This window comes from Tupaia chinensis, unplaced genomic scaffold (genome assembly GCF_000334495.1).
Source record: "Tupaia chinensis unplaced genomic scaffold, TupChi_1.0 Scaffold000199_1, whole genome shotgun sequence".
Taxonomy (NCBI): domain Eukaryota; kingdom Metazoa; phylum Chordata; class Mammalia; order Scandentia; family Tupaiidae; genus Tupaia; species Tupaia belangeri.
Genome location: NW_006159674.1, coordinates 3763960 through 3777079, shown reverse-complemented (window position 1 = coordinate 3777079; position 13120 = coordinate 3763960). Strand labels below are relative to the sequence as shown.

The 13120-nt window shown below is 39.9% G+C and overlaps 1 protein-coding gene across 1 annotated transcript in view; it reads right to left on the bottom strand.

The window, feature by feature from the left end:
* CDK1 (cyclin dependent kinase 1) overlaps positions 1-13120 on the bottom strand; it is a 52901-nt gene that overhangs the window by 20866 nt on the left and 18915 nt on the right. The window lies entirely within an intron of this gene.

The window sequence follows — 13120 nt, the reverse complement described above, 5'->3', positions numbered from 1 at the left end:
AAAGGTGGGAATGGGGGATGCCTGAACATGTGTGCCCAAAATTCCAAGAGGAGAATGGAGAAGGGATTGGGGGTGGCCATGCCCCCGGGGTATGGTTTCTCACTTCCCTTTTCTCCCTCTGTCTCTCCCGGGCAAGCATAGTCATCATATAGCAAAAACCTAAACTATATATATATTGAAGAAATGTTTTAAAACAACATTTTAAGTGTTTTAAACTTTAAAATATTTTCACATAAAGAATTTTAAATATTCTTTAAAACACAAACATTCATAATTACCTAAGGAGAGAAAAAGAGATCTAAATTAAAAATAGAACTGGGAATAATGAGATGTCTCCCTAGTAAGGATTTCTCTTTGCATTGACCCTAAGGGGACATAGAACAAAGATTGTCTACCAGGACTTCTACAAATAAGTACTGGAAAAGCCAGATTAGAGTAAGAGTACATCAGATGCGTTAAGTGTTCCAGGCTTTCTAACACAATGAGCTTGTCTGTTACCTGGCTCTGTAAATTGCATGAATGTTTATTCTTGACCATTTGTTGCTCCTACATGACAAAGGCAGAGCATTTGGGATTCATGGTGGAGGTAGGGATTTAAGAACTACCTGAGCCTAATAACTTTAAAGTTTTGCTTTTAAAATCCAAAATTCACTTTTTAAATAAAAACTGACTGTCCCAAAAGAGTGCTATAGTGATGCACGGTTGTCCTCCACACTTCAGGGTACCAATTTTAATCTATCTCTTTCTAAGAGGCTTAAGCAAGGAATTCAACTCATAGCATCTAGAAACAGCAAGTCATTCATTGAATGCATTTTACATTCAGTTCTCTAAAAAAGACCACAAATCTCCCACAACTGTGATGATACTTTTTTTCCACTTAATTCGATTATCTTTCCTTTTAAGGTTTCAGGGATTATTGTAAATCCATGCTATCATTTTAGCAAATATAGTTTATCACACTTGGGCCAATTCCAATTCAGTGTCTCTGAAGTGCAACACTATGCTTTATAGACACAAAAATGAATAGAATACGGTTTCTGCTGTGGGTCTTAAGGGTGGGGTGCACAGCGATTATTTAGAATTCTCTTCTGGCATTCGTGTTATAACTTATAAGGTGATATGATGGTCTATAGGAGAAAATCATCCGTTTTTCCCCTTTCTTTCCTTTATGCATGATAGAGTGTGTGTGTGTGTTTGTGTGTGTGTGTGTGTGTGTGTGCGCACACGTGAGAGCGAGAGAGAGAGGAGCACCTGCCACAAGTTCTGGTCATGTCCTCACCCTCTTCCTCTCACCATCTAATCCATGCAAGCTTGGCCACTTAGAAACATGCCTGGTATGTTCTTTGGGGCTGACTGGGCTGAGAATCCCAACCACAGTCAAAATGTGGGATCTGGCTTTTCTTGGACAGGATGACATGCTGCATCACAAAACTTGCCGGAAACTAGGAATTCTAACAGAGGAAGTGACATTTGAACAAACACTACAGAAAGGGTTTTTAGGTGGGCCTTCCAACTAGAGGAAATTATATGAGCAAAGCACAAAGGCCAGTCTACTCAAGGAAATGTAGGGGATGTGGCTAAATATTAACTCAGAATCTTGAAGAGCCTTCAGCGCTCTTTCAAGGGTTCTGGGCAGGACAGGTACATACAGCCTTGGAACTGCATTTTAGAACTACTCTACAGGGGCTATGAAAAAAAGAAGCAAAGAGAAGAGGACTGATAGGGATGTACTCCCAGTTTCATAAGTATATTTTGGTAAGCATTTTTGAATAAAAAGAAAAAACAGTAACTGACTTGCATATAAGTTTTGTTTTGTTTTGTTTTGCCAGAGAGAGTGTTTGGTCACCGGAGAGAGTCAGAGAAGAAGAAAGTACCCCCGTGGGGGTGTGGTCATATCAAAATCCCCTCTCCTCTATTTCTCCTGTTGGGATTTGGGGCAAGTTCACACATGTACCCAGCATGTTTTTCTAAGCCACTGGGGCCAAGATTCAAACTATGAATTTGGCCATGAGGCATCTGGCTTCCTTAACCACTAGGCAACCAGGTCAGCCCCTATTTTTGTTTCTTGGGTGTAAGCATTGCTATGGATTGGATGATTTCCTCCTCCCTAAGTTCACGTATTAAGGCCCTATCCTCAGAGTGTTGGTATTTGGAGATGGGGCCTTTGGGAGGTAGTTGGGTTTTGGTGAGGTCCTGAAGGTGGGAACCTCATGCTGAGGTTAGTGCTCTTGTAAGCAGAGCCTTCAGGGGCATAGTAGCTCCCACTCTCTGCTACGTGGGTTTAGAGTGAGGAGACAGATGTCTGTGGGGAAGAACACCTTCCTCAGAACTGACCCTACCCACACTCAGATCTTGACCTTCCAGCCTCCAGAACTGAGAAAATTAAAGCCTATTGTTTAAGCTACTCAGAATATGGTCTGTTACAATAGCCTAAGCCAAATGAGAGAGGTCTAGTTTAGTTTAGGTTGTTTTTGTTTTTGTTTTTTCAGTTTGCCAGAGGATACATTCACTGGTCAGAGAGAGACAGAGAGATGGGTGGGGATAGGGAGGCAGTAAAGCATCCACCAGTGAGCACAGTCATGTCATAATCCCTTCTCTTCCATTTTTTTCATCCTGTTTTGATTTGGGGTAGGCCCACACACACACACACACACACACACACACATCCAGTGTCTTTCTAGTCACCGGGAACAGGATTCAAACTACAGTTGACCTTGTGGGATCTGGTTCCCTTAATAAGTAGGCCACAGGGAAGGCCCTGGAATCAAGTATATATTTAGAGAGAGATGTTTGCTGTAGGGCACATGTGCTTGCTGGAAAGACAGACAGGAAGTGAGACATCAACCCTGTGTGTGTGTGTGTGTGTGTGTGTGTGTGAGGGGGGTGATGGCATGCCATAATCCCTTCTCCTCCATTCTCCTCTTGGGATTTTGGGCACGCATGCACAGCCCAGCATGAGTTTTAGGTCATCGAGTCAGACTACAGTCAACTATGTGGGAATCCAGCAACATAACCATTATGTGATCTGCTGGTCTCCCTGGAATTATATTTTAAGTGCTTACTTATTCATATGACAAAATTGTGTAATATTTTCTAACAAGGGAAAAAAGATAATTCAGTCTTGCCCCCAGCATGGTTGATCAATTTTTTTAATGATTAATCATTTTTCAAAAGATTTTTCTTTTTGCTTCCTACCTCATTATTGGTAATGTCATATAAATTTTTAGAATTTCTGTCAAATTTGAGAAAATATTGTCACATCTTTTTCACATATGAGTTATTTGTATAACTGCTCTAATTCGTGCTCTCGAAACAACGGGAATTATGATACATTCCAACTTGCATGATTCTCAATATTACAGATTCCAAAAGTTGTCTCGTACTTTTCTCATTGTTTATACTGTGTTAATGAGTAAATTCATGACAGAAGAAAAGTTGCAGTTAGATGAGGTAATGATGAAAACCAAAGTCCCCTCTGTATGTGATTTCCTACATCTGAGAACTCGGAGAACTTTCTATAGGCTAACATCTTCTCTGTTACCCACTACCTGCTCACTGCTGGTTCAGGTAAAAGATCTTTGACTTGGGGAACCAGCAGTTAGCGTAATGGCTATGTCGCTGGACTCCCACGTAGTCGGCCGCGGTTCATGTCCCGGACCCGGTGACTTAAAACTCACGCCGGGCATGTGTGCGTGCGTGCCCAAGATCCCGAGAGGAGAATGGAGGAGAAGGGATTGCGGCTTGGCCATCCCCCCTGGGGGGTGATTTCTCGCTTTCTGTCTCTATGTTTCTCTCTGTCTGTCTGGCGAGCGCACGCGCCCTACAATGAAAATCTCTCCAAAAAAGAAAAAAGATCTTTGACTTGTACCTGCCCTTATAGATCTGAGAGTCAGCAGAACAGGTGGAAGGAATATTCCTGGAAACCAGGCCTAGTCAGGACTGTTGGCAGTAACGTGAGAATGCTGTGGATAAACAACTAGATACCACGAGTCTTAATTTTTATTTTGTTTTGGAGAAGTTTTTGCTATAGGGCCCGTGCACTTGCCATACAGACCGAGAGACAGAAAGACAGAGAGCAAAAAATCACCCCCCCAAGGGGGGTGGCCATGCTGCAATCCCTTCTCCTCCATTCTCCTCTCGGGATCTTGGGCATGCATGCACATGTGCCTAGCGTGAGTTTAAGCCACCAGGTCTGGGACTCAAACTGTGGTCAACTACATGGGAGTCCAGAGACGTATCCATTATGCCATCTGCTGGTCCCTGAATCTTAAATTTTATGTCTGAGTTCATTTGGGCTGATATAACAAAATACAATAGCCTGAATGGCTATTGACAACAAATTTACTTTTTGCCACTCTGGAAACTAGGAAGTCCAAGATCAAGGCTCCAGTAAACTCAGTGAGTAGTGAGTATCTGATTCCTGATAGACCGCTCTCTGTTCTCCTTTTTACTAGTGGGTGTGTGTGCTGGCCCAAGATAGAGGAGATATATATATATATAGAGAGAGAGAGAGTGAGTGAGCAAGCACTTCCCATGGGGAGTGGTAATTCCACAATCCCCCCTCCTCCCATCTCTCTATCCTGTTGGGATTCGGGGCACAGAAGCTCACGTGCCCATATGTTTCTCAAGTTGCTGGGTCCAAGACTTGAATTGTGCGATTGGCCATGTAGGATCCAACTGCCTTAGCCACCAGTCAGCAATTTTCTAACCTCACATGGCAGAAGGAATGAGGACGCTCTTTCAGGCCTCTTTCATTTTAGTTATATTTTAATTGCCAGAGGGTTCACATGCTGACGAGAGAGGAGGAAAGCATCCCTCGATTTGGTGTGGTCATACTACAATCCTTTCTTTTCCATTTCTTTCAGATTTGGAGCATGCATACACATGTGCATGGCATGTTTTTCAAGCCACTATGGCCAGGATTCAAACCTCTGCTGGCTATGGAGGATCAGTCTCTTTTAACCACTAAGCCTGGGGCTGGCCTTCTTGAGCTTCTTGATAAAGGCATTAAACCCATTCATGCAGTCTCCACCTTATGACCTAATCACCTCTCAAAGATCCCACCTCCTAATACTACATCCTTAAGGGTAAGATCTGGGGGAAACACAAACCTTCCAACTGCAGCAATGTATCCTCAATCTGCTCTGAGCTGAATACCCAAAATGTTCATGGTCAAATCAGTGCCACTGGACAGGTGCTAAAATGCAACTGATGAAGCAACAAACAACAGTCTTAATCAACTATGGTCAAAATATCTTACTTTATACATTGTACAAAAACATACAACCATGTTGAGTGCACTGCTTAAGGTCCTTCTCAGAGCCAAGGAAAGGTCCTGTGTGAAGGAAGGGCCCTGATCCTTAAGCTTCATTAGATTCTGGGACATCTAACAACAAAACTAGTGAACGAGTTTACATATATTTGGAAATGGAAAAAATAACCAGGGCAGTTGTTACAATTATTTTTTATGTGTCTATCTGTACCTGTATCTCCATGCATTTTTAAAAGAATTATTTAATTTTAGTTACCATTATTTATTTTAATTTCTTATAGGACACACACACTCACCACAAAGAGACAGAGGGAGAGAGAAAGCAAGCTACCAGGTCTGGGACTCGAACTACAGTTGGCTATATGAGAGTCCAGAGCCTCAACCACACCACCACCTGCTGGTCCCTGTATTTTGTTTTTATTTAACTTTATTTATTATTTTCCAGTTTGATCCTCAGAAAGAGAGAGAGAGAGGGAAAGTGAGAAAGAAAGCCACCAGGTCCAGGACTTGAACTGCGGTTGGCTACATGGGAGTCCACTGCCTTTGACTACTACGCTACCTGCCAATCCCAGCCCCTGTATTTTTTAAAAACAGGTTCTCACTGTGTCACCATTTTCCTGCTTCACCCGCTTGAGTAACTAGGACTTCAGGTTTGTGCCACTGTGCTCAGCTTTTATGCTGGGCTGGGAATCAAACCTATGGTTCTAACACTAAACCTGACCCTCATGTGGCATTTAAATAATGCCTGCCAAATAGCGTCATCCACCAACACTCATCACCACAGCAGGGCTCTATTTCTAAAATATTTTTAATGGACTCCTGATGTCCCTTAAAGTTGATCACAATGTTCCTTATGCCTAAAGTAGAACCTTGTGCCAAAGCTAAAAATGTCCTATGAGATAGCGAGAGATAATTCCTAAATCTTTGTAAAGTGAGCCTGACAAACAAAGGCAATGGATTATGATCAGTTCTCTAATCAGCAAGTTAAGGAATAAATATAAAATCCCATTTCTAATGATGTTAAACAAATGAAGTTCTAATTTAACTCAATAAACTGTCATCTGGAATGACAGAGGCTTGTGATTTACAGTATAAAATATTCTGGTTCCTTTGAAATGTTTACTGTAATCGACCAGTTTCAAAGAGCATAGCTACAATAACATCCTCTTACTGCTAAAATGACATAGAATGTAATTTACTCCTCCCTCAAAAAATGAGACAGGCACTTCAGAGTCTTTTAGTAAGGAGCTCCATGTGACCATCCATTTTGCTCTGGGCTGTGTGTCATTTTATACCAGTGATATGTTACTGACGCTCTCTACGGCAATGTATAGAAATGTGAAAAGGCAGAAAATTTAACTGCAGTTTCACTCACAACATACTGAGTGCCTTCCATTTGCCTGGCCTTATTTGAGGACTACTGAAGAGACAATGATGAATGAAATGTTTTCTTTTCTTTTCTTTTTTTTTTTTTTTTTAAGAGGTTTTTGCTACAGGGCGCGTGCGCTCGTTCGGCAGACAGAGAGACAGAAAGCAAGAAGTCAGGGGGGATGGCCACGCCGCAATCCCTTCTCCTCCATTCTCCTCTCGGGATCTTGGGCACGACGCATGCACATGCACCAGGCGTGAGTTTAACCGCCGGGTCCAGGACTCGAACCGCGGTCGAATACATGGGAGTCCAGCGACATAGCCGTTACACTAACTGCTGGTCCCTGAAATGTTTTCTTTAAGCTTGAGAGAAGGGACCAAGCTAAGAAAAATAATGCAACCAATGATTACACTTCTTTTATACTCATTATCTTCCTTCAGCTGGTTTTTGAACCAAGTGCTATGGGGATGTGAAGGAAAGAGATGTAATAGCCAGATGCATATCTGATCCCTTGGAATACACATATCAAGCTACAGAATCTAAATGACAATAACTGTGCTACCTTGACAAAGAATCCTTCTGGAATAGTCATACCATTGTGATAGTTAAAAGCTTAGGATCTAGACTGCCTGAGCTTAAATCCTTTTAAATCCTGGCTCCTGCCCCTACCTGATCTGTGACATTGGGAAAGTTGACTTCTATAGGTGCCTAGTCCAAGGTAAACACTTCATGCGTGATTTCTTTTCCTTAATCCTGTCGATGGTTATCTCTCTCACAAAATGAACTCTGGTGGTGGATACTGGCCCAGAAACTTGAATAAATTGTAATGGGGGGTCACAGGAGAGAGGAGGAGGCAGAGAAGGTTCATTAATAATGTGATCCTTGTGGCAGCTTTATGAGGAATGATGGGGTCTGGCTAAATGGAAGTTGAAGGATTGGGTTAAACATCCAGGCAAAGGGAACAGCACCATGTCACAAAGGTACATGGCGTGCTTGAATCTTATGCAAGGAGCTTGTTAACATTGAACAAAGGGTGCATTTGAAGTCATTCTTGAAATATGAACACGATTTTGGCAAGGAGGCCTGGAAGAAAAGAAAAAAGATTCAACTGAAGGGCAGGGTGTGTGCTTGGAGTGAAAGGATACGAGTATTTTTAGTTTAATTAAGATCTTTTGTGAAACAGTAAATGTGAAAAGAAGGGAGGGAGGGAGAGGAAAGGGGAAAGGAATAAAAAAAGTAAATGAACGTTTAAATGGCCAAAAAATGAGAAGCTATTTGCTGATTATAGTGTATATAGTGATATCTTCGTCTTGACTGATATGCATGAAATTCATGTTGGAAAAAGAAATGTTGTACATTGTAAAGATATATGTGATTAAACATAAATAAAAAGGAAAAGAAAAAAGAAAAGTGGAATGGAGAGTCAGATACCTGTTGTGAGGAACACAGGAAACCACCAAGAGGGAGTTTGTCAGCAGTCCTGCAAGGTATGGATGGGAACAACTGAAGGGGTTTTTTTTTGTTTGTTTGATTGAACAAGGGAATGATAGGATCAACTTTTCCCTATATACAGATTATTTTGGCCGTACTCTCATAAAGGATTAGTGTGAGAGGGGAGAGGAGCAAGAATGTCAGGTAAAAGGCAATTTCCTTCATAGTTCATAATATCTAAGGCTGAGACCATCCGTGTAAAGCTAAAATGAAGGAGAGCAAGAGGATGGTCCAGAGGCAATGCTATAATGATATTATGACTATAATTCCACTAGAGGGTAGTAGAGACAAACTGGTAAAATAGATGAAGCTGCTATCTTCCCTACCTGCTATTAAACCAAGGCTTTTTTTCTTATATTTGGTAGTGGTTGTAAGCTTAATTCCGTTTTTACATGGCTAAGAAAAATATGACAAGTATATTTAGTGGGTTGCGGCTCTTTGATAATGTAATAAACGCATGGTTTTCACTTTAGAAGTGGGTTGACAAGACCAGAATACTAGATGGCACTTAGCCTTTTTACAATAACAATACAATTATATCCTTGAATAGAAACTCTTAAAATGAATGCTAAATAGTACATCTAAAATTTTTGTTGATTATAGTGGGAAGGAGAAGGAAAAAGAAAGATTGTTAAAAAAAATTAATTCTGGTGTGTTCTCTTGGTTAGCCTATGTAAGTTAAAAATCACTTTTTGGTATGCTCATTTTCAGATAATATCCAAAAATATAAACAGCTATATTAAATATTAGATCATTGGAAAGTCATGACACATTTTTGCATAGAAAAATACATCCTGACTTTTCTAAAATAATTTTTGTATTTTAGAACACACACACACTCTCTCTCTCTCTCTTTTTTGGAATGTAATATACCCAAAGAGCTATTATGCCCATAATGTTGTTCTGTTTTAATATGTCCTCTACTGTTCATCACATGAAAATAATTCTACATAAGTACAAGTCATATACTTGAAAAAGTTTATCACAACATTTTCTATAATAATAAAAATGTATAGCCAAGCTAGAATCCAATAGGAAAATGGTTAAATAGATAAATTTGGTTCCTCCTTTAATCAAATAGCACTTGCCCAGACACGCATACTGTGACTGCAAGTTTGTAAATGCATGAATTTATACTGAATAAAAAAACCCCATGAAATTATTCTCCTAGTGTCATAGAATGTGTGGCCATTTAAAAACATTTCTTCCGGGATGAGCAGTTAGGAGGAGAAGGGATTGTGGCGTGGCCATCCCCCCGGGGGGTGATTTCTTGTTTTCTGTCTCTCTGTCTCTCTCTGTCTGTCTGGTGTGCGCGTGCGCCTTATGGCAAAAACTTCTCAAAAAAAAATTTTTTTCTTCCAACCAGATTTATGTTGTTTTTTTTTACAGTAACTCCATACAAAAAGAGAAAAACATATGGCCAGTAATATTTTACTTACAATGTCAAGATTCTGCCGTTTGACTAACACTTGTAAAGACTTTGCCGGGACCAACAATTAGCATAATGGCTATGTCGCTGGACTCCCATGTAGTCGACCGCAGTTCGAGTCCCGGACCCGGTGGCTTAAACTCACGCCAGGCTCCTGTGCGTGCGTGCCCAAGACCCGGAGAGGAGAATGGAGGAGAAGGGATTGTGGCGTGGCCATCCCCCTGGGGGGTGATTTCTCGCTTTCTGTCTCTCTGTCTCTCTCTGTCTGTCTGGTGAGCGTACACGCCCTATAGCAAAAACCTCTCCAAAAAAATACAAAAAAAAAAGAAAAGAAAAAAAAAAGACTTTGCCATCCAAAATCATTATATATTAAACCTTTAATCTGAGTAACTCTCTTTAATTTCCCTATATTACTAAAAGAAAGGAAGGAAGGAAGGAGGGAAAGAAGGGTGGATGGGAAGACAGAAATGAAGGAAGGAAAGGCTACATTGAGATTCCTAAAATCTACTCTCATATCTACAACCAAAATATCTCTGGAGTGAAATGTAGTATTTTAAAGAATGTATAAATACCTTCCTCAACACTTCAGAGAAGGAATGCAAAGAGGCTGGCCGTGCAAACAGAAATCGACCGTGGCATTTGCCCAAGTCCCAGAAGTACTGTGTTACTAAATATCAAATGGGCATGAACTAGTACAGGGAGAAGGAGCTTTGTAGACTTGTTCAGTTATGAAAATGTCTAAGCCGAACATCCTCTTCCACATTAAAAACAACAAAAAAAATCCAAAACCAAAAATAAACTTATTTCATTGTAATTATATCTAAACATTTGCAAAGGCAATGATCATAGACATAGAATAATAAAATGTTAGGACCAGCAGATGGAGTAATGGTTACATTGCTGGACTCCCATGTAGTCAACTGCAGTTTGAGTCCTGCGCATGGTTGCTTAAAATTCATGCCAGGCAAGTGTGTGTGTGTGTGTGTGTGTGTGTGTGTGTGTGTGTGTCTGTCTGTGTTTGTTTGTGTGTGTGTGTGTGTGTGTGTATGTGTGTGCCCAAAATCCCAAGAGGAGAATGGAGGAGAAGGGATTGGGGCATGGCCATTTTTCCCCGGGAGGAGTGATTTCTCCCTTTCTGTCTCTCTCTATTTCTCCAGCAAGTACATACACCCTATCACAAAAATCTCTCTAAAAAACAAAATGTTAGCGTTGATGGAGCCTCAGAAATCATCTAATGAAAAGTAAAGATAGTGGTAAGAACTCTTTCTTTAGAGAGAGTATTTACATTTTCCCCTTTTTCAAGGCTGAGAGTACGCATTTGTTATTTAAATGTCTGACAAAAAGGAGTGCAACTTTGTTAATAAGTACAAAATATAGATTAAATAGGAAGGGTTTTCAAAACCATGAAAACGTATATTACAAAAAAATTATGCATGGATTTCATTTTTTTAATCAAAATTAACATTTACTTTAATTCCATTTTCCCACAACCTCTCTGAAATAACCTCATATGGGTATGTGTGTAAGTGGATAGATAAAGTAAACCTGTTTAAATGTGTTTCAACATGATAATAATAGCTACACTTTCATAACACTTGGAATTGGGCATATGCTATACTACACACTTTAAATAGACTGTCTTTAAAGATGCCACAGTCCTGTGTGTGCAGTACCAGTTTAAAATGAGGAAACCGACATCTAGAGACTTTACATAATTTGTCCATAGTCAGACACCTGATAAGAAGCAGCGTGGGGGGGACCAGCAGGTGGAACGATACTCATGCCACTAGACTCCCACACAGTTGACCATGGTTTCAATACTGGACCCAGAGACTTAAAACTCACACCAGGGCATGTGTGTGTGTGCCCAAAATCCCGAGAGGAGAAAGAGAAATGGGATCGCGGTGTGGCCATCTGCCCTGGTGGGTGATTTCTTGTTTTGTGTCCCTCTATCTCACAGTCATATAACAAAAATCTCTCTAAGGGGGAGAAAAAAAAAGAAGCAGAATGGATCCTCAAACTCAGGATTTTGTGATTTCAACGCCCAGCTTCTCTATTAGCAATGGTCCCCTTAAGTGTAATAAAATAAATATGAGTGTGACAGTTTATTAAGATGATAGATCACTTGAAATGTAATTAACACTAATTTTGGTAAATAGGAATTACATATTGAGTCATCTTACGCTATGTATCTTAATGATCATTTTATTCTCATTGGTGTCTTAAAGAACACTGGAAGTGTATCATTTTCTCTAAATAAGAATGTGATTAAAGAAGGTTGAATCATTGGTTAATAGTAGAGTATTTAAAATATTTGTTCATTATTCTTGGAATACCATAAGGATTAGCTTCAGATGAAATGGATGGAAAAAAAAAGTCAGAGCTTATTCTCAAATGGCTATAAGTCAAGCGTTCTTCCACCACTAAAATTTCTCACTCAGGACATATGGTTGCATATTTTCAGCATTTTTTGTGGGAATAGGCAGGGGGTACCTAATGAATACAGAAGTAGAATAATGTTATTCATGGTTCATGATGTGCTCTCATCATTGATGCATTTATGGGCATCTTTATTTATATAAGTATTCATTTATATTGATAATATAATAAGCACCATTTGTGTGCTCTTTTTTTTGCACCATTTTATTTCATATCACCCCAGCTTCAGAGAACTGCTATAATCCTGGATCATCGTACCTTGGCTTACATTTTTATTTAATTTTGTCTTACCTGTATAGTCTTAAAAAAATGTATAGTCTAAAAAGGTCCCCTTGAATTTTATTTGAAAAGTTTATACCTGCAAAAACATTTAAAGAGTAGTAACAATTAAACCTATATAACCTTTAGCTAGACTCACCAATTATCAACTTGCTAAATTTTTTCCCCTTCCTTCCCCTGCTTTTCTCTTCCCTTCCCTTTCCTTCCCTTCCCTTTCTTTACTTTTCCTTCCCCACCTTCTCTTCTCTTTCTCCTCATCCTGTCCTCCATCTCTCTCTTCTTCACCATCTTGAATTACAGACACCATAACGTTCCCCCATTGTGTAATTTTATTATTTTATTTTATTTTTGGGGGAGAGATTTTTGCTATAGGATATGTGCACTCGCCGGTGAGACAGGGAGACAGAAAGTGAGAAATGACGCCCTGGGGGGATGGCCTCACCACAATCCCTTCTCCTCCATTCTCCTCTTGAGATTTTGGGCATGCACGCACACTCACCCATCGTGAATTTTAAGCCACTGGGTCCAGGACTTGAAATGTGGGAGTCCAGTGACATAACTATTATGCCATCCACTGGTCCCACCATGAATTTCTTAAGAATGACATTTTCCTGCATAACCAAATCACCATTATCACATCTAAGAAAAATAACACTAATTCTACAATACTTTCTACTGTATTGTCTCCATGCAAATAACAATAATTTCCACCAAAACATCTTCTAGACTTAAAAACCTTGAACTACAGTAAGACAAATGAATTGTGTTTATTTTGTTATATTGCTTTAGCCTATTTTAGCAGTCCTCTGCCTATATATATATATATATATTATTGTTAAGC